The sequence below is a fragment of the Leiobunum rupestre genome, chromosome 8, assembly GCF_980474605.1.
Source record: "Leiobunum rupestre chromosome 8, qqLeiRupe1.1.hap1, whole genome shotgun sequence".
Taxonomy (NCBI): domain Eukaryota; kingdom Metazoa; phylum Arthropoda; class Arachnida; order Opiliones; family Sclerosomatidae; genus Leiobunum; species Leiobunum rupestre.
In genome coordinates, this window is record NC_143391.1 from 61,147,093 (window position 1) to 61,169,364 (window position 22,272).

Below are 22,272 nucleotides of genomic sequence, written 5' to 3' on the forward strand. Positions count from 1 at the left end.
AAATAGTTAAACTAAGCTTACGATTGTTTAAGGTAATAATCATAACATGAATTATTATATATTAATCAAGCTTAAAAACCCGCTAAGACTCAGAAGTTTGAAACAGAATATTAAAGAGGTTAAGCAGAGTGCTCTAGAAGTTTGAACGACAACCATTTTTACTTTTACATTGGATAGATTCATATCACGTAGTATTTTTTGGATGGTGATGTCCCGCATATTAATAAAGATCGGAACGAAAACCATCTCAAAATGCACAAAATCAGCCATCTTGGACTCGATTTTTCTCCAAACATTGCGAGTCAATTGCGTAGATCTTTTCACTGTGGGTTGACAAGCTGTCATATAATGTACTAACGGTGCCAATTCATTGCGATCTCTGTTGGTTCGGAAACTATTGATGTTTATCTATGATAAAACCATTTCTTTAATATCGCAAAAATCTAGCTAAGATTTGGGCGGTTTTTGGCCTAGATAAATAAAATGTTTAAACAAATTTTGAAACTTAAATTTTCTTAAAATAGTATTGACAATATTGCAATTTGTTAAATTACGAAACGAAGAGCAAATCTGGAAAATATTCGGTTTTTAATCGCAAATGGAAGATGCGCAAGGTCCTACTTTCAACATTTCTAAGCCTAAAAATGCCAATTTGCAAATGGGGTTTTTACGTTTTTAAATTTTTGTCAATGTTGTGTCACGAAATTTTACTAGAAAACCTCAGATTCGGATCCAACACCCCAAAAATAACATAGAATTATCCGGGTAAAAACACAATATGGTTGGACTATTACTAGACGGAAGGAAATATTTAGGGTATAGGTTTTTTCCTGTTATTGGTGGAGCCGCTACTTGTGTTATGAAATGTCCCTCACTTATACACTTGATTTGCCACCAGGGACGGAGTGGCAGCCTTATAATCAGTTGAACATCTGAGCCTCACAGACCCAAACTCGTTTTTTAACTAATATTATTCGCGACCCCGTAGGATTTAACCAACTTTCCCGTGGCCCAGTGGTGTAGCTAGGGGGGGGCGGTCCGCCCCGGGTGCCACCCGTTTGGGCGTGATTTGAGGGTGACTCCCAACATAAGTATATGTATTTGTACCCCGCTGCTCCGCCTTAAGCACTACAGCGGCCATCTTAACCAACCAGCCCTGGACAAAAGTGCGCTTTGCGAAACAACGTTCGGCCAGTGAGACAGCCATTTTGACCGCCTCACAACAAACGCCCTCATCACGGCCCAACAAAAGGCGACACCATGGGCTGCCCGAGACCCACCCTCGCACAGCTGAGGACTAGAGTGGCTTCCTCTTCCACTGCAAAATACCCTCCTTAGTAGGTCACAGAATGACGAGTGTGGAACACCCATGAGGTTCCAGTGACCCAGCGCCCCGATCACATGACCTTGAGAGCCGGGTATGGAGCCCCCCACAGGCTCCAGTGACCCCATCACACCACTAGATAGGGACTCCCAACATCATCAGATTGTTGTATTTATATACCCCGTGCACCGCCAAAGCATTACAGGGGTTACTCATCATCTGTCCCGGCCGAGCCGTCGACCTGTATACAAAGATAGGAAATGCTTCCTAAATCACATACACACAACGGTATACACCCGTATACCTGCATCTCCTACTCACGACTCACTCGTGAGTTCGTCAAAATTCACAACGATATAACGCATTACGCGTTCAAGATCGTTGATCGTTTCGTTATCCAGATTGTGGAGACCATTCTCGCGGATTGGTCTCCTTAACAAATGGTTCGTTCTAGGACAATTACGAACATAGTGCTCTGAGTCTGCTTCCAGAGCACCGCATATGCATTTGGGCGATGCAATATGACCCAAGTTGAACAGGTAGAGTGGGAACTTACCATGTCCACTTAGGATTTGCGTCAAATAGTAATTCGTGTTGAAGGGACTCCCAACAGTGAAAAAATAAAAACTTACACAAACTAGAGACTAGTAAGTAGCACACCATGATATCCGCCCCGGGTGTCACCCATTCTAGCTACGCCACTGCCGTGGCATTTCGCACTTGATTTCTACCCTAGTAAAATTGCCTTCTTTATAAAAGACAAGCCTTTTTGACCAGCTTTCGCCCGTCGAGAGTTTCGCGTAATGGAAAAATGTCGGTACTGCCTTGTTTTGGGGCCCTTGGCTAGAAAATGAAGAAGGGGCCCCTTTAGGGTCGTCCGGGCTGTGCGGGGAGTATGGAATAAAAACTAAAAGGTTATTTATAGGGTAAAAAAACCAAACACTTTAGATTAAAAAAAACATATATATTTAACATCTAAAAAACCTAACTATCACATCCAATCACATCGCATCTCAAACCTATTACCTCACCTCATTTCACCTGACTAACTCGCACGTATTACCTATAAACTGATACTTATCACCTTAGCTCACCTATCACATCACACTTCACCTATTACCTCAAACCTATCACCTACTAATCTATTACCTTACCTCATATATCACTTCACCTTACCTATAGCCTCACACCTATCACCAACCTCAAACAAATTACCTCACACCTATCAGATATCACTTCAACTATCACCTCACACCTATCACTTATCACATACCTCACACCAATTACCTTTCACCTATTAGATATCGCTTCAACTATCACATACCTCACAACAATTACCTTACACCTATTAGATATCACTTCAACTACCACCTCACACCTATCAGCTTTCACTTCACCAGACGTAAATAGGATAAATGGACTTTTCTATCTTTGGATTCTGCAAGACGTCCTTTGGACACCAGTAAAACCGGTTTCAAAATGAAAATTTCAAATAAGAAAGTAGTTCTATTTAGTTTGGCATTATCTATCTTGCTATAAACATCCAATGAAACCTTATTTGCTATTGATAATCCCTGAAGAACAAATTTGAAAATTAAACGCCTCTCCAAAATCTAGAAGAGGACCGCTTCTCATACTTACTTTTGCTATCACCTGTACCTCATCTATTACCTTTTACCAATCACCGTACCTATCATCTATCAACTATCACCACACCTAACCGAAACAATACTTTAGTCGCAAGGAAGTAACTTGGGGGCACAGAAGGTGCTAGCAAGTTCATAAAAGTGCCGTTGATTTGGAAAAAGGAAGTCGGGAACGTGGTGAAAATTTCAGCATGCTACCCAGTAGCGTTTTCAAGTTATTAAAGGGACAGACATCCATCCATCCATACAAACATACGAACATACAGGACAAACTGAGAAATATATTTTAGATATTGTTACTGGATTACCTAAAAAGACCAACAGGCAGACAATTAAAGAAAATAAAGTTAAAATAGGTAAATTTTACCTTTTCGGTTTGTATGGAAAACCCCTGTGTGTATTGTAAAATAAGACGGCAATCCGAACAAAGCCAAATAAACGCTTATGTACGCTCGGAAATATAATTTTTCGAATACAAGTACAAAGTAAGAAATCTTTATAGACGACCCCTAATTGATCATTTAGTTAAGTGCCCCAATCTTATAGTTCAAGAAACATTTGAATAAGCTAAAATGAATAATGTTCATTAATCGAGAATTGATAAAAAATGATACATATCGTAACATTTCGTTCTATATGAACAACCCCTACATTTCTAGATAAATACTCGTACTTAAAATATGTGGGTTTTTAAATCAACGAATTTTAATCATGATTTGATCGGTTAAATTTTTTATTATCAATTTTCAGATTTCGATCAAAACCTTTCTTATGGATAGCAGATACTACCAACAGCAACAACTAAGGGCCCGTTCCAGAGACGAAAAAGTCTCGTTAAATAACGAGAAAGGGGGCGTTTCTAGTAGAATAACGATACTTTTTAAAAAACTCGTTCCAGAGACATTTTAACGAGACAAAAAGTCTGTTATTTTTACGAAAGCTCTACGAGAGCCAAGGAGGTCTCGTAAACGCGTTCGGAGGCGAAAATAATGATAAAATGGCGGCGGAGTTTCTTCGAGCTAGCGTGATAAATCAAGGTGAAAACCATATCGAAACAGATGTCCCGCTGAAAATAATGTATCGTGAGTGACCCATTACTATGAATTTATTATGAAAAAAGTTTTTTTGCCACTTCCAATCAAACATTTACCTGAAACCGCTACAAATGGGAATGGCCAAGGCCCAAATTGAAGGGCGCAGAATACATATTGCTACGCAGGTAAGAATTCCTTTACCATTATTTTTATTTAATAATAAAACGAAAATAAGAAAGAACGATCGTATGACAGATCTTCAAAATCGTATGCTGTATTTGTTTTGGGAAGACAGCGAATTATTATCGACACAGAACTGTCAAGTTGAGTGTATGTGGAATCATTCACAACATCTGTTCAACAGTCAATGTTTTTGTATTACACCTTGATTTTTTACATTTCCTCCACTATAATAAAAATTATATCAATTCCTAAAATAGAAGTATTTATTACTGAAGCTATCATCAACAAAAAGGAGGACACATTTCCCTTTCGACCTAATACCCAATAATTAAAAACACCCAAATATACTTATTAAGCCGCAAACTGTTTAAAGGGTAAAAAATTACAGGAAGGTGATAACCACCTTTGAAAAATATCCAAATGAGATTCAAATCTACCGCCAAACTGAGTTGTGTATGACCACCAGAATTTTATTGGTATTGTCTAAATGACTCGAAAACGGGAGATAAAATTAAGCATTATGCTTTCTTAGGGCTACCATTTCGTTTAGAATCATTTCAATCGTTCTTGATCATTTACTACAAACAGGCAGCCTCGTCTAATGTTTCGGCACTGCTGGTAGCAACAGGTTATGAGGACACAAGTATTGTATGTTGTTTTTTTAAGGCTTATTTTAACACTTTTAACACCTATATTACATTCTTACTTATATGTAAATTAATGGTCATCTGTTTTTCAGAGAGTGTTGGAAACGACCCGAGCTACGTTAACAATTTTTCTGCTACCATTATCATAGGCGGATCTGGAAGTGGGTTTTCAGCCTTTGCGTCTATTTAAAAAATGTAACTGAGCTATATCTGCTAGTAAGTAATATATCTAAACTGAGCATTTCTAAATATACCCATTTCATTGACAATACTTTGCATCATCAATCTTTGTTTTTTGGCCACTTTGTTGTCATCAATATGGGAAACTAAACGAAATTTTAATTAAATGATACCCTCTAATCTTATTTCTAGAAATATTAACTACGTCTCTTTGATGCCAAATTTAGAGGACCACTACCACCTACGCTTGGTGGGGTATTCATAGGAGTGACTTGGAAAAGTCCCGCACTTGGTGTACCAATGAAAACACCACTTGTACTGGCTGGAGGTGTGTGACAACTGGCGATTTCAGAAAGTAAGGGTTTTGGTTTCTATTGTTTCGAAATTTAATACATATTTAACAATTAAATTTTATAATTTAAGTAAATGAAGTACAGTTTTATGTACTTATTGTATTGTAACCTTTTGGTCTATATGATTAACCCCTGAATAATGGACATTGTCGAATGATAAACATTTAAAAGTCTCGCGTATTATAGAAATGATGACCCTGTTGGTTTTTATTTAAAAATAGCAAGAAGCATTTTTTTCTTTAGAGACGACCTCTACTTTAATTTCCATATAAACCGACGCTAATAGTAGCCAGAAATAGAAAAAAAAACATACATATATAATAAACTGAAATTAATAATAATCGTATTATTAAAGCGGATTTCTGTATTTAGCATTAAAATATAAGCCTGACTTTCGGTGGCAAATAGCACGGTACGCGCAGCGAAGGCTTTTTACCACCGAAACGAAAAAACTTAATATTTAGAGTGGAAAATACCCTCCATCATTGGTGAGACTATTTGCCACCGAAAGTCGGGGCTCGGTTCGTGTCGGTGGGAAATAGCTTTGGCCACGCGGCTATGCTATTTGCCACCGAAAATCCAACAACCCCGATTTTCGGTGGCAAATAGACTCGATGGCGCAGCGGCTGCTATATGCCACCGAAATTCCCTTTCGGTGGCAAATAGTCGTAGCCGCGCGATCGAGACTATTTACCCCCGACTTTCAGTGGCAAATAGCAATGGCCGCGCGGTTGCGCTATTTACCCCGATTTTCAGTGGTAAATAGATACAGGCTATTTACCACCGAAAATCGGGGGTAAATAGACAGGGCGCATAAGCTTTCATTTACAAATACTGCCATTTGTGACCCGTATATGACACCTTCTAAATTCGGATACAAGGTTCGAACTCTTTCTAAAACACAAATTGGGATGAATACCACTGTGTGTTTTAACCCAATTAAGGGTGATTCTAGCGACATGATTATTAATCAAATCCCTAATGTCAGCATACATTCCATTAAGGTTGCAAGGACTTCCGATGGCTCGTAAATAAGATAAGTTATCACTAAAGATAGTTACCTCTTCATCGTGGAGTCGCTCCCTAGTGAACCACTTAGGCCTAATGCTCTCCAATATGGAGTAAAGCTCAATATAATAAATACTAGGATTATAACTCAAGTCTAGACGAAATGTCTTTGACACGAGTTCCAATCCATTTGAGAAGACCACAATTGCCGCAGAAGCGGCATTCTCCGCTAGTGAATCATCGGAGAAGATCTCTAAACCTGCATTAGTGGGAAGAGCTTCTCCACTTAAGATCTCTACACGATAGGATGGGTGCCTTGCCCAAGGGTCGCCCGGGTAAAGTAAATTTCCACCTATAACATTGTAATCACAGTGTTTAGCGCACATATGTTGGTAAAAAGATCTAAAGATGGTTGCTTCCTCACTTACAATGCTTTCTATCGGGGTTAAGTTAATAATTACCAATAATGCAACGGTAGGTATTGTACGATACGCACAGCAGACTCGAAGAGCTGCTATTCGTTGGATTGACCTGAGCTTTCGAACTGTCACGCTCAATGCAGCCTTTATACACCACTCTCAAGGCTCTGTAATCCAGACCCCTCTCGACCTTTGCAAAGCAAGCAATGGACTGAACGAGAAGAGTTACCTTGTTCTTTACCTCCTCCAGGTCAGGCCAGAAGCACAAAGTTTTGTCCAAGGTAACGCACAAAACCTTGACGGTTTTGACATTAAGGATTCTCTCATTACTAAGAGAAAAAATAGGAAGACGATTCATCACCTTTGTTTTCGCAAAGTTGATTGCAACGTACTTCCTAGCGCAGAACTTCAAGTTATAAATTGAACTCCACTGATTGAGAGTATCCAGAAATTTGTTACCAAGAACCTCAAGGCCACGCTTCGAGGAACTCCAGACCATTGCTTGTAGGTCATCTGCAAAGGCCTGAATAGCACTCGCAACCGGGTAGATCCGACTAAGAGCGCCATCCATAACTAAATTGAAGAGAAGAGGTCCACTACAAGAATCTTGAGGACAACCCTTGGTAAGTGACTTACTAAGAACACTACCGCCTACATCAATCGAAGCAATTATGTTACTTAAGAAACTTTTGTATAAAAAATACCAGTTCTATGGACAAGCAGCCGGCTGGAGTCTTGAATGTCTAGGGAGATTAGCCTGGTGTGCAGACCACTCTCTTTGTTATGCTTGACGCATTCGACGATGTTATAAAGAGCATGCTTGAACCCATATTGGACTGAATTCATGAAGAGAGTAGTACATTCTTCTTGACAAGAGTTTATCAGAACCTTACCCACTACTGACAGTAGAGAGATCGGACAGTATAAGACTTGAAAATCGTACCTAAAACAGCTTTTGAGATATTCGCCCTGGTTTATTTTTTAGTGGGCACCCTATATGTCTTGACATTAGCACTACGCTTCCTACTAACCTCACCTGCATTCTTAAAAATTTCCTCAATAGAGGATGCTACAAAATCGATCTGATCTCTGGAGACAAATGTAACCTCATTAAGAGCCTCAAGAGGCACAGCGATCTGGTCACGAAAACCTATCACCATGGACAATATCCGTTACGGATATATTAAAGAAGATTAAGTTATGGTCACTTTTGGTAATGTCATCAGAGACTTCTCAACCAGTGACCATATTAAAAATATTCACAGTGGCCAGCGTCAAGTCTATCCAACAATTTCCATTGGTACTAGAGAACGTGTGATCTGTGCCAGAATCATTCAACACGAGCCGATCTACAGATCCAACACAGACGACACCTCTAAGACAATTGCCCCTTGAGCCTCAGAGATTATGATGAGAATTGAAATCACCGCCAATTATCATTCTACGGCCAGCAAAGTTTCTAATTTTATCAGATATAAAACTTAAGTGTTCTTCCAATACCTCCGACGGGGGGGGGGGCGAGGTATATAAATGGAGAACACTAATAAAGGTAAATCCCCCATCTTTATACCTACAATAGTAATATAGTCATTAGTGAGGAGATTTATTAAAAGAAACCTCGTATTGAAGATGGCAATAGCTGTCCTTGGGTTGTCGTGGGTGACCCACCAACCTACCGTCCACCACATGAGGCTCCTTAATAATTGCGATGTCGATAACGCCCTCCTGACTAGTCTGCCTTAAAGTAGATGTGGCAACCTTCCCTTTGCCAAGATTAATTTGGACTAGTTTGATCTTAATGTCAATTGCGCTTAATTCGAAAATCGCTTCGTGATCGCATGAAGAATGGACAGAGGTTGTCCTGAGAGGAGTGCTCCAAGTTGAAGTTAGCCATATTATCCCTATTGCTTCTGACACCATTAACACAACCTCTGATGGCATTATTACAATCCGTGAACTTATGTTCATCGGATCCACAATAAGAACAGACCTGCTTATTAACTTGATAGCAGGATGCCATAAAGTGTCCAATACCCATACGTTTCAAACATCTAGGGATAAAAAGATACTCCCTCCAACCATGTATTGGCCACCCAATGCGAAGTTTCTTTTTGCCTAGTTTAAGAACGATTAAAATGGCAATAGGAACTTCTGGCACCCAATTCTTACCAGCTTCCTTTTCTAACATTTTTTTAGTGTGAATAAAATATTTAACAGTGATTTCTCTCTCCTCACATTCAAGCCGATTGCATTTGATTAATTTGCTTACAAGATCCTCCTTATAGGTCTCGGGATCAACATTAAAAATAACAATCCTTGGTTTACCCAAGGAAGGGTTTGGCAGTTCTAAATTTTCGTTAAAACTCGCAGAGTCTTCGATAGGACGACCTCCATGGAATCCAGCTGGACGACCATACCTGGCCCGTACAGGGTCTATCTGTTTTAATGTTATGATCTTTCGGATTCAATTCTTTCCCTAGTCTCCGTCTAAAATTATCCGCCGTTTCCTCCTTGCCTTTAGGATAGAGCAAGACTACGTTATCTAGTCTAGGAGGCATTTTAACTTTTGCAACTTTCGGTTTATTAGAGACGGATAGCTTTCCCGACTTAGACTTCCAGCGCTGTCGCCAGCCTATCACATGGATTCTGCCGGTGTAGGATCAGCTGCTGAGGCTATCTCAGCGAAAGATGGTGTACGGTGCTCTTGTTTTGCAAGAATTTTAATAGTGCGGTCTTTCTGCTCACTGGAACCCAACAATTGAGCTTTCTTAAGACTACTTGCAATGACTAAAGTCTCAAGCTGTTTATAAACAGTTCTTATTTTGGCACCTACGCCGATCGAAATCTTATTACTTGCATTTGTTAAAACAGATTCTAACTCTGAGGATAGACTCAGCAGCTGATCCTCTATTCGATTTTCAGTAACTTCCACCACTTCCCCTTCAGTACGGGGGCTCTTACGTTCATTAACTGAACCCGAATTACTTGATTCACCAGTTGGTGATTTGGTTGTTAGTAAAACCTCTGACTGGTTTGATTTAGAAGCCATATGAAAGGACATAAAATTCACACTCATCCCTCCCCACCCACCACGGAGCCCCATCAGGGGACATTCATTCGAAAGCCAGAGATAGGCCGGGTGTATACTCAGCGCCATGAACCCACCTTGGACAACGATTGACCTACTCCTCAGCAAATGAGCTGTAAAGGAGAGCCGCTTGATACAGTGCCGGCCAGCACGCACCATCTGTCTCAGCACACGCCGAAGCCAAAGAAGCGTGTTGGAAATTGTTGATCCGCAGAGCAACATCCCCTCAACTCCCAGGGCCTTCATTCCATGCCTTACAGACTGCCTTTCACGGCAAACGAAAGGGCGAAAACAGAATGTCCAACCTTATTACCTGAAAAACAGGACGTCAAAAGACACAAAACCAAAATACGATTCCAAGGAAGGAAGTCTGTCACGCCAGAAAGGCAATAGAATAATACGTGTTCATAATTATTTGAACTCCCCATGAAATACTCAAGGAAGGGAGCTGCCACAACATAACTAAATGAATCCCACTGTGTGGACTTTAAGGGGATTATACGTATTCATAATTCTTTTTCACTCCCCATGAAATACTCACTGAAGGGAGCTGCCACTATTAGAACTTCATTTATCCCCCTGCGTGGACTTTAAGGGGATTAACCTTTGGCTAGACCAACAACAAGACGACGACACTTCGGCAAGACCAAAAACCCTAACGCTAAAGGTCAAAAGCACCAAACACCAAAACAAGCCTACAACACCCTCTCCAGGAGGGTTGCCAACCCATTGTATCCCGGAGGGTAGCCTTGTCTTAACTTCAACGAAGATCTCTCAGCTTAAAATATAAGCCCCCGAAAACAAGCAAAACCGCTGGGATGCCCTTTGACAGAGAGCTACCTAAAACGGTTTGCGAACGACCGGGTTCCGCCCTGACCGAACATACAGTTGGTTCCATAAACACATTTTTCGGAGGGCACAACAGTTTAATGAGATGCTTAGCTCAAAATACTTATCGAGTAAATTACTGTACTCTAGATCCGCCAGTTTAGCTAGAGAATTTATCTACCCGGAATCAGCTCGGGAGTAAGCAGCATCAATTGATGACTGCTCTGGAGGTCTTGGTCGAGGAGAGGCTTAAAAAGTAAGTTCGCTTTACTCAGACCCTGCGATAGAGGGTAATACCCGTCAAAAGATGACCAAGATAATCCCATCGCTTGACTCATTTTAGCCCTGCGTTTATGGTAAAAAAGCTTAACATGGTGTTACCTACACCGTTTCGCTTCTTTTGAATGAAAATTTGAGCACAATAGTACTATAGTGGTAGTATGTATCGTCTATAACATGTTCAAAATTTGCCGAGGGTATTTCAAATGCGTTAGGCGGTTTTTGGGCAGTTTTCAAACAATAGTTAGTGGGTAAGCTCTTCCTAAGTTGACAGCACTGCTGTGGGGAGAGGAGTTCCTGACAAAGTTTCAGCGTGGTTTCGGTCTTGGTATTTCGGCAATTTTCCAATTCGAGTGTACGTTCGGCCTCACGTTACTAATTTACAATTTAAATTTAATTCGATTTTTCCAACGGTATAAATACACGAAGCGGAATGAACTCTCAACCTCGTGGGGACCTGCTTTTAACCTCTTTCTCGGACAAAAGCGAGGGATTAGACCTTTTTTCTAAAATCTTTTCTCTACGTTTCACTGGCTTCTTCAGATTTAGACCCTGGGTACTCTACAATGGGGTGGGAGTAGTAATTTTCTACTTAACACTTGATTTCGATGTCCTCCGCTACGTTGTCTTCTCTCCGTTGTCTCGAGGTTACCTTCAATTTTGTCTCCAAGCGGAAATGTCCGGGCGTCCTTTCGACGCTGTTGATTGGCCTTGGAAAAAGTTCGCTTTTGTTTGGATCTTGCAATCTGGTGGTGGACTTGAGGCCCGCGAACATTATAATGGTTCCTTGGGATCGCTGTGAGCTGAGGGGATATTACTGGTGTAGTCCAGAACGCTTTGTGAAAAACAAACCTTGTTTGGGACGGCTCGGAATGTATTGCACCACGGTTTTGTGACCGACAGAAAAACACTTTCATTAGTGAGAGATTAAATTTTAGCCTTGCTGAAGGCAGGGATTTAATTATAATTAATGGTTTTATTAATATCTTAATTTTATATTTTAAAGCGGGGGTTGATCGAGTTTTATTACATGTTTTGACTTTATTTAATTCGTATGTGGCATTTAAAAGTTTTTAAGATTTTAATTTAACATTAATTAAATTTAACGACGGGATTATTTTTATTAATTAGATCTTTGAATTCCAAGACATTAGATATATTGGCTTTACGAATACCTAAGATTAATTATTTTTAAATAGCTAAATTGGTCAAGAGTGCGAAGAAAATGTATTGGCAAAAGTAAATAAAAATTTTAAATTATAAACAAATGGAAGTATGCGGGGGAATATGAGCCTGAAGGGTTACAATTAGTAGGGGCGGACGTGAAATATTGTTACTCCGAGAATGACTAAATGACGTGTAGATAAAAAATTACGAGATCGTAATTAATGTTCAATGAAAATTATCACGCAACTATAGTGAAATTCATAATTTTGCTAAGATAAATTAAAACATTTTCCGAAATTCTTGAAATTTTGGGACATCGTACCTTACTAACACTCTAATACTGTCGTTAATAATAGCAGAGAGTGTATACTATACACTTTCTGGTAATAGCGTCTAGCATCAAGGTATGCAAAAAAGTCTGTTTGATTTACGGAGTTAATTTTTGACATTAACGATGAGGTCAAGCGGTTGTCCTTTCGCCTTTGATCCCTCGCGTGTTGAGATTTAAGGACATTAATGATAAATCTAGGTTAAATTGTCTTAGGCAGGCAACGAATTATATTTGAAAATCTTCATATTTGCCTTAAAATTTTTAATAAAATTTAACTCAATTTAAATTTAGTATGAACTCCTCCGGGGATGGCGGAGTGGTTAGCGCTTTCGCCTCGCAGCAAGAGGAGACGGGTTTGATCCCAACTTGTGCATGGCGCTGGATGAAAACTGTTCCTTCCGCGTTGAGTTTGGTAGTTCTCTCCCCACTGGTTAAAGGGGTTTTCCACCGAGTACTTCGGCTTCGCCTTCCATAAAAACTTTTTGAGGTTAACGGTAATAGGGAGCTGTTGGCTCGCGTGGCACGAAGGGCTGGCTAACACCCTCCTACGCATTGTAACCCGGTCACCTGAGTTAATGGCTGGATGACTTAGGCCTAAGGTGGTGCCTTGGGTATAATTAGCCTAGCTTAGCTGATATTTGAATTTTTTTTCGAATAAGGATATACCGACATCTATACCTCAAATTATATTGTAGGTCAAAAAGTGCTTCTTCGTCGGTCATTCGCGATCAAAAGTAATGGGATAGATCAATCGATAGGTGATATCGTGCCCTCGTAGTCGTTTGGGCCATACGACTATCCTAGTAGTTAGATATTGGCCGTACCCCGCTCCGTGTTAAATTCCAATTTGAAAAGTAAAAACATTTCTACGCTTTATAAAAAACAAACGGACAATTTGTTACAAATTGAGATTTTAAGTTTTATTTAAGATGAAATATTATAAATTAAGGAAAAGATGATTGTTTGATACATTTACGCTTTGTGTGTGGTTTTTTTTTCTCGTCGGTTCAGTCGTTGCTATAAGCGATAAACAGCCCAGCGGCTTATTTGAAGTTTTTTGCACCGTAATCGTTCGCGAACATTAATAACTGAACCACGTTTCCCCTTTTTGTTGGTTGATGAGAATTTTCTCGCTGAGTTTCCTCAATCTATCAATTTCTTGTAAAAATTCCAATTCTTGCCCGTTTAAATGAGCGCTCAGGTTCACGACACCATCTATGTTTTTTTCATGCGGTGTTCGAACATGGCTTTCAAATAAGGGGGACTTAGCGACAAACACTCGCCCTTTCGACCCCTTCAGCTTAACGTCGGGGCAAATCATTTCCTCTTAGGCCGCTTTCAGAATTTTGGTATCTAAAAAGGACGGGGTGACCTCGCTAGTTCCTGATTTCATCGTCATGGTTTGAAGCGGATGTACTAACTGGAAATAAGCCTTCACGTGACATTCGATTTTCAAATCTTTTTTGGGTAGTTTGTCTTTTCTGGCGATGGAACGAGGCCAACACCAACCATCGTGCGCCCAAATTCATATATCCTTACATAGTTCACCTCAGCGAGCTTAATTAATTGTTCTTGATTATTTACAAATCAAATATCAAGGACATTTCGCGGACTCCTTCCGAATTTGCCCCCAAATGAAGTATCGCGCCGACGTAATCTTCATCGGTAAGGTATTGGCCGCGACGATAGATTTTCACATAAAATTTTATGCCGTTACTCTCTCGGGACTATGGCCCGAAACTAGGACCTCTCACAAACGAGCTCTGCGTGACGGGATATCTCAAAAAGTTTTCAATGGTCCAAAATAAACGGAATTTGAAGCACGGGTTCTTGGTCCCTACGATACAGCAAAGTCTTGTATCCGAGGAAGCAATGACAACAAGCGCTGGGCGATGTACTTCAAAGCTTTAAATCTATTTTCTATTACAAATTTTTAATTTAATTAGATGATTTGGGGCTAAGGCGGTGCCTTGGCTATTAGCCTAGCTGATTATTAGTAGGGTTTTTGAGCGGGTTCTAGGGAGTATAGAGTGAAGGGCTACCGCCCACGCCACCTGTATGAAGCGCGTACGTTTCTCCGATACTGTTGTATACGTTCTACCGTAAGAAGACCGTGTAAATTACTAAATAAGAAATAAACATCATTTTAATATGCAAATTAGATTTAAATTTGAACCACTGATTTCGCGTTATTATTTTCCTAGTTATTATTATTAAAATTGACTAGCTGAGGAAGGACCGCTCCTGTATCGTAAATAAAAGTGTTTTCAACTTCACGAAGTATCAGTTTTTTATAAAACCTTTTAATTATTTCGAAATAACCATGGAGCAAAATTTTAAAATTTATAAAAAAAAGTTCGTATTTTAATGACAATAAATGAAAAACTGTTAAAATTTTAAAATTGCTTTGTAATACGAAACCTCCATAAAATTAGAAACATATTGGATTTCTGCTAACGAGTTTTCAAAAAAAGAAACACATTTAACTAGGTATTGTCTTCTCAGGCTTAATCAGTTATATATTGGGTTAATGGGGATGATCAATTAACAATAAAATGGAGGATTGGTTCCAGAGAGGTGCGCTTTCCTTTTTCCCTAATTAGTTTCACGATTGCGAATAGTACTTACATGTTTTTGTATCCTCAATAAATGGTAATATTTGGGTTATAAAAAGTTAAAAGGGGGGTATTAGTCGCAAATTCCTTTTAAATGTTATAGATTTCCTTCACGAGATCACTCATCAAAAGTCTATTTTATTGAAAATAAAAAGCTCTAAGCGAGTAGATGTATAGGAGTGTTAAGTAATATATTGGAGGGGTCCGCCATTTGCGAGTTTCAATCTAAAAGTGATTTTGAGATTTCAGAGCGCAATCTTTCAGAACTAACTTTCTAACCACGATTTCCGAATTTTCAAGTTGAGTTGTACGGGCCTTGCATAAATGTCGGATTCAAGCTTCCGTTCACTCTCCTAGATCTTCCACGCGGCGGGGCGGTGGTGGGGCCAGTTGGAAAGTCAACCAGAACGGCCAGGAGGGATTTCAGCAGCACCTCATTGCCGTAAAGCTTCGTCTCCAGTACTTGGGGTTGACCCCCAAATACTCGCGGCGCCGTATCATTCTGATTCTCAATGAGACGATAAATGCCAGCGAGAATCCTGAAATTAAATAAAAAATCTTTTATATATATATACATTCAAATAAGTAAAATAGAAATTTCTACGTACCGAATGATTTTTTTCGGTGGCGGTGGGGAGCAACCCTGAAGCCTGTAGGCGGTCCGTTGGCGGTGGTGCAGGGTCGCTGCCGGGGTCCCCCGTAGCCATCGTGGCTGATGATGTTTGCGACTTCTCGGGCCAACCCTGCCCGTCCTGCGCGTCGCCGGAAAACCTGGTGTTACTATACGAATAAAAAAAACACTAGTAAAACACGTACCTAACGCTATCTTGGCTTTGCGTTAGTAGTTAGAACAAGTCGGAACGATAAAGTTAGAATATTACAAAACCGTTACGAAGTTTATCATTTTAAATAATTTACCTAGTTTTTGCATAAAATAACCATCCTTTGGTAGATAAATGTGATATTTTAGACTAAACGGCTATGGCGTAGTGGAAAAAAATGCTTACAAGAGTGGATCCGGCGACGATAAGTTCAGGGCAGTCGTTGGTCTCTTAAACTCGAAGCAGGACGGGCTGGTTGTCCGTTAGGTCAACTATCTGAGGGGCAGCTGTCGAGGGGGTCCATCGAAGACGTCGTGGAAATAAAACTTGCGTGAAAGAGGAAGGTATTGCTTGGTACTGGTCTTCCATTCTGGAGTTGGTTCTGATGCCCTTCTTGGTATTTATAGTTTTTAGCAACAACCCCTAAGGAGGCTAACAGAAACTTTCGCGAGATAAGAAACCGACCTTAGTTTTGAGGGGGTACACACCTGTGAAATGACGTGTAAAGAATCGTACCCGAATAACTAAAAGATGTCTTTGTTGATAAAAATGTGTAGAGCACTAAGCGTATTCTAATGATATTAAGCGACCGAAAAAATGAAAGTAATGTAAAACTAAGAAACGGTTTATTATGCTAGAGTTTACATTTATTGCGCTTAATATCATTAGAATACGCTTAGGGCTCTACAAATTTTTATCAAGAGGTTATGGGTTCAACAACTTAACAGTGTGCGAGTATAAACGAAGCCTAATCGAAGAAGTTAACAATTAACGACGCGGAACGAATAAGTTATAACGAGAAGGGAGACGCCCCAAACACTTAGACAAATAAGATGGCTACCCAAAGAGACGAATTCAAGATAGCTCGATTGTCGTCGGACAAAGCGAACTATCTTTCGTGGTATATTCGAATGAAGGCTGCTCTCATTAGTAAGGGCTTATGGGAAGCTGTAGACCCTGGCTATGGACCTGCAATGTCAATTGCCAAGAGAAAGAACAACGATTAGGCAATATATTTCCTTTTCGGAGGCGCTAGGAAATTGCCCGATGCCGTTAAAGAGCGTGGCGTGTCTCTCAAAGACTTTGAAACTTTCTTGCAAGGTTACGACGGTTGCACGCTTCATAAACCGGTCGTCAACAAATTCAAGAGACGCATAACCGTTACGACTTGTACCAATTGGACTCTTGCGATATGAGATCGTTGGAAGTGTTAAGATTGAAACTTCAAAAGATACAATATTCTTTAATTCTTGACGGGACTACCGACGTAAGTTCAATTAAATGTATGGCCGTTGTTGCCAGATATTTTGATGAGGAAAGAGAAAAAGCTCAAGAAAGTTTTGTAGGAATGGTTGAGGTTCCAAACGCAAACGCTGAAACTCTGGTCGCGAAACTGTTCGAATTATTGGCGAAATTGGAAAAACCGCTAGTAAATATGATTGGTTATGCCCACGCAATGATGGGCAACGTAGGAGGAGCAAAAGCCCTCTTAAAAAAGCAAGGCCCCAATTTATTTGTAATGGGATGTATTAGCCACTCGTTCAACACTTGTTCGTCGTACGCGAGTAATGGAAGATGTGTATTCTTATTTTAGCCACATTGCTTAACGCATAACGGAATTCAAGCAGTTTCAAGAATTTGTTAGCGTTAAACCGCACAAATTATTAAGACCGTGCTAATCACGATGGCTATCTTTAGGGGCTGTTGTATCGAGAATGTTGGAACAAGGGCCAGCCCTAGTTCTCAACTTTCAGTCTGCTGCCCTTGCTTTATTATGAATTTTTGAACTATGTGTTAGGATGAATTAACAAAATGAACATCCTTTTTCAAAGTGAATCACCAGGAATTACCAGACTTCACACCGAATCAAGAGCGCATTACTTAACAATTTTAAGAAACTTTCTACAAAAAAATATATTGACGAAAATCCTGTAGAAAACATTAATCCAAAAAATCAATCAAAGAGGCTAGCTCCAAAAAATGTTGGTTCAGGAGCAGAAAAAATGATTTCCGATAGAAAAATATGCTAAAATGACTTAAACATGTTTTTCACTCGAGCATTTGATTTTTATGAGGAATTATGTGTGAAATTTAGGAAAGATTTCCATTTGAAGACAAAATTTTAGCAAAAATTTCTTGCTTCGAACCAAAAGTAGCGGTATCAGGAGAAATAACGAGTATAGCTTTATTAGTTAGACGATTTAATAATAATAATAATAATTAGCTAGGCTAATACCCAAGGCACCACCTTAGGCCTAAGTCATCGAGCGACTTTTCAAGCCTTTAATTCAGGTGGCCGGGTTACAATGTGTAGGAGGGTGGTGGTGAGACAACAGCTCCCTACACTAACTATTACCGTTAACCTCTACAAGTAACGTAATTAAATCTAATGAGCTCTAAACTCTGAATGGCGAATGCTGCCGGATTTTGACATTTTAAAAAACCTGGGAAATTCTAATGCCTCTTTAGAGGAGTTTTGTTCTGAAGTGGTGAAAACCAAAAACTCGTTGGGAAATTAAATGTTTCCAACACTTTTAAGTTTTGCGAAAGCAATAATATGCTTACCTCATTCGAGCGCAAACGTGGGAAGAATGTTTTCAAATTTAAATTAATTAAAACAGACCACCGTAATTTATTATGCAGAAAAACATGCAATTCCCTTCTCTTAACGAAAGAGTTGGTAGTTAAAGGGTCAGACAAGTGTTGTTTTAAATGGCAACTAAGTGATAATTTAATTAAGAAAAAAATTCTAGAATCTAATAATTTTCATTCCTTGTTGTATTGTGGATATTCGAAGTTCCCAGATTTTTTAAAATGTCATAATCATTGATTATTTGCTTTTTTTTGAATGAAGCTGTCTCTAATTGAATTATGCTTGGAATGGAATTGAAACTAAAAACTAATCTTTTATATATGTATAATAATTCATGGAAAATGTCTTTTGTTGTTTCCTGTAAACCAGTTTTAGAAAAATCACAACAAAGTTTTAAGTCAAAAATATTAACATTTTTGTTTCCACTCATTTCTTGTATTTGCAATTTTAGCGTCCTTCACCTAATTTTGTGTATTGTAATAACTGTGTTCTTCCTAGGAAAATCTGCGTTATTAAAGTTTGTTCTTTTGTTAATGCAATAAAAAAGTTAAAAAACTAGAAACGTTTTGAACCTTCCCGCTGTTTTTATTAATAAAACTTATAGATGGCGCGAGCTGCTCAGCTTATAAACGAAAAGTACATTTTATCCTCCAAAAGTACATTTCTAAATCGCGCCGGAACTTCATTTTCGAACGTTCTTTCCGTTTAGGGCTGATCTAAACGAACAAACAACGACAATGAATCCTTCAACGCAAAACATTAACGCCAGAAACGAATGGAATTACATAGGTTTATATTTTATTTATCCATAGATTCTAGGATATACTTTTATTAAATGGTGGGTAGATTTTTTTATCCTATATTTTTATGAAGACTAATTTGCAGATGACGGAAATAGGTCTTCATATAAATTTAGGGAGTCGAAACTTCTACCCATCTTTTCAATAAAGGTCTATGGTATCTGGTTTGACGTGTTCCTAAAGAACAATTGTTATACATTTAGAAAACTTTATAGTAATCGAAGACGCGCAGAAGAGAGATCATGTGTTAACTTTAAGAGGTCAAAGAATTCGATCTGGTCATAATAGACGATATCACCAAAACAATACGTAATATGTTTATTCGGAAATATCTATCGAATGTTCAACAGGCGAACCCCACCAGCAGGTTGCACAAAAATTGGTCAGGCCCCAACGACTTGCAAACGTACCCCAGATAGCTGCACCGCCTAATGTGATTAGACTTCAACCTACAGCAAACGGTAATAACTTTAACGCCTCCTGCCCCCTTCATTGATAAACATGTACTAACTATTTCCAATCAAATGTTCAATAGGTGGAGGCAATCAACAGACGAATCGCGATAGCCATACTTCGGCTACCACCTTGCGGCAATCAAAGGTCCTCTGTCATGCCATTCAGATTGGTGAGGAACTGAAATGGTCCCATCATTTTGAGCCTCACTATCCTGATAATGCACACCCAGTAGCAGTAGTTGAACAAGAAAATGAACTCGAGGAAAATGCCGAAGAGGTCGCTCATGATGAACCTGTGGTAAATTATTATTTAAAATTTACATAAATATTGTACTATTCTCGACAGAAAACTATGGTTACGCTTCCATGCTCCCTAGCGGCGGCCTTCAGATAATTGGTAAATTTTAAGTTTATGTTCGCCATAATTTTTAGACTGTACTCTGACCACATTATTAGACTGATCATAAATATCAGTCTTATTCCGATCTAAGTACTTTTGATATTGGGCAAAAGTTTCATGAGAGGCGTCGGTTGAGCAAATACTCGCTATTACAAGGTAAAAAGCATCAATTTTATTGGTATCAATTGTGGATTTAACCTCGTTAAGACATGCCACAGCGAAAGATATAGTCATGTTACTCTCCAATTTGATTAAAGCCTCAACTGCTTCTGACAGTTTCATGCGCGAATTCACATAGTGTTTTCATTTTTTGTAATGACTTTCTAATCTATTATTTGTATTATTTCCTAAAGTTTTCAAATCTTTCCTATATGCCATTACACATTTTTCCTGGCAAATATCCCAATTTGTATCAAAATAGCTAACAAAATCCTCGCTAGCTATTTTGCTAAATATGTCCTTATTCTGGTTATACCTGTCTATATCAAAAGAGTAGACCATGGCTTGTAAAGAAGAAAATAAGTCATCCTTTGATTTCCCGTCTTTTCCATAATGAAGCGATTTTAACCTAAGATATTTCAATGCATGCCAGATACAAAGAATAATCCAGGCAGATGGAATATATGTTTCTATTAGTTTAATTTCTATAAAATCTTTATCTAACACTACCGCCCCAGTTTTTTACAGCTAGAATTTAAATTTACAAATTTTGAAATACACCGACCTAAAATTTGTTTAGTTTTAAATTTAACAAAGAAATAAGCAACAGGCCCACCCTTTTTGTTTGAATCATCACATAGAATAATATAGAGGGGCAATCCTTCTATATTCAACTTATAAGTACCATCAATAAACAAGATATCGTTATATTTTTCGCATTGTCGGAGTTTGAACGAGTAGGTCTTCCAATTCATCAGTCTCATTTATGACTATCTCTATGACAGAATTCTCAGGCAATTTAGTTTGTCAATAAAAAGTTGACCATGAGTTCTACCTCTTTCATCTGTTCCGATTTTTTTTCTAATATTATGAACGTCTTTAGAAGTTAGAATTTTGCCATATTCATCATGCATATGCTCTTTGAGTGTTTTAGCAGAAACTTTAAGATCTATTAAGTTTTCAGCCTTTGTTAATAGGGATTTGTTCAAATGCTTATGATAAGTTTTGAACATATTTTCCTCAACAGGATGATTGTGTTCTAGGTTTGCCCTGTTAACATAGTATTTTAAATTTTAACGGGTAATTTTAAACCTAATCGGACAGTTCCTAGCATTGTGTTGTTGCTTAGGTCGCAGGCCTAAGCTTTTCGATTTAATTTGGCCATAATGTTACATACAAATGTAATATAGTTGTATGTCCATATGAATTCTTTTTAAATCTTAAAGGATGAAAATTTTATTCCTCCCATTCTTTGATCTTTACCAAAGCCTCATCCATGGTTTCAAAAACCGCACCGGTGCTTTCACCACTTCCTCCTCCATACGTACTTTCATCAAGTTCGGAAGGTTTGGACTTGTTTTTGGAAGATTCAAGTAGGGGAAGTTTCGGGCGAGAAAATCATTCCAATTTCTAAATCACATCAGTTAGAAAACTGGTTTGAAGTAGAGACATTGTAAGCAGGCTTGGAAGAAGCCACGGAAACGAGGTCATTCGCGGGCTTGGAAGAAGCCACGGAAACGAGGTCATTGGCGGGCTTGGAAGTAGCCACGGGAACGAGGTCAGTCGCGGGCTTGGAAGTAGCCACGGGAACGAGGTCAGACGTGGGCTTGGAAGAAGCCAAGGGAACGAGGTCAGACGAATTCGACCATCGACGTTCAGATATATCGTTGATCTTGTAAGAAGCGATTTAGAGCAAAAGGAAAGGTGCTTCAGAAAACCCCTACCGGTAGGCATTCAAGTGGTGAACGCTCCGTTCAAATTAGCGTCGTGTTCAGAATATAGTGTGACGCTAAAAACCCATAGAGTAGGTAACCTTATGTAATCCTTTGTCACTAACCCGACAGTAGCAGCGTAGAAATCTTAACTTAACTTAAACTTATCTTAAACAATTAGGAATGCTGCCTGGTAGCTAAGGATTAGGCCTAACATTTGCCATTACGTC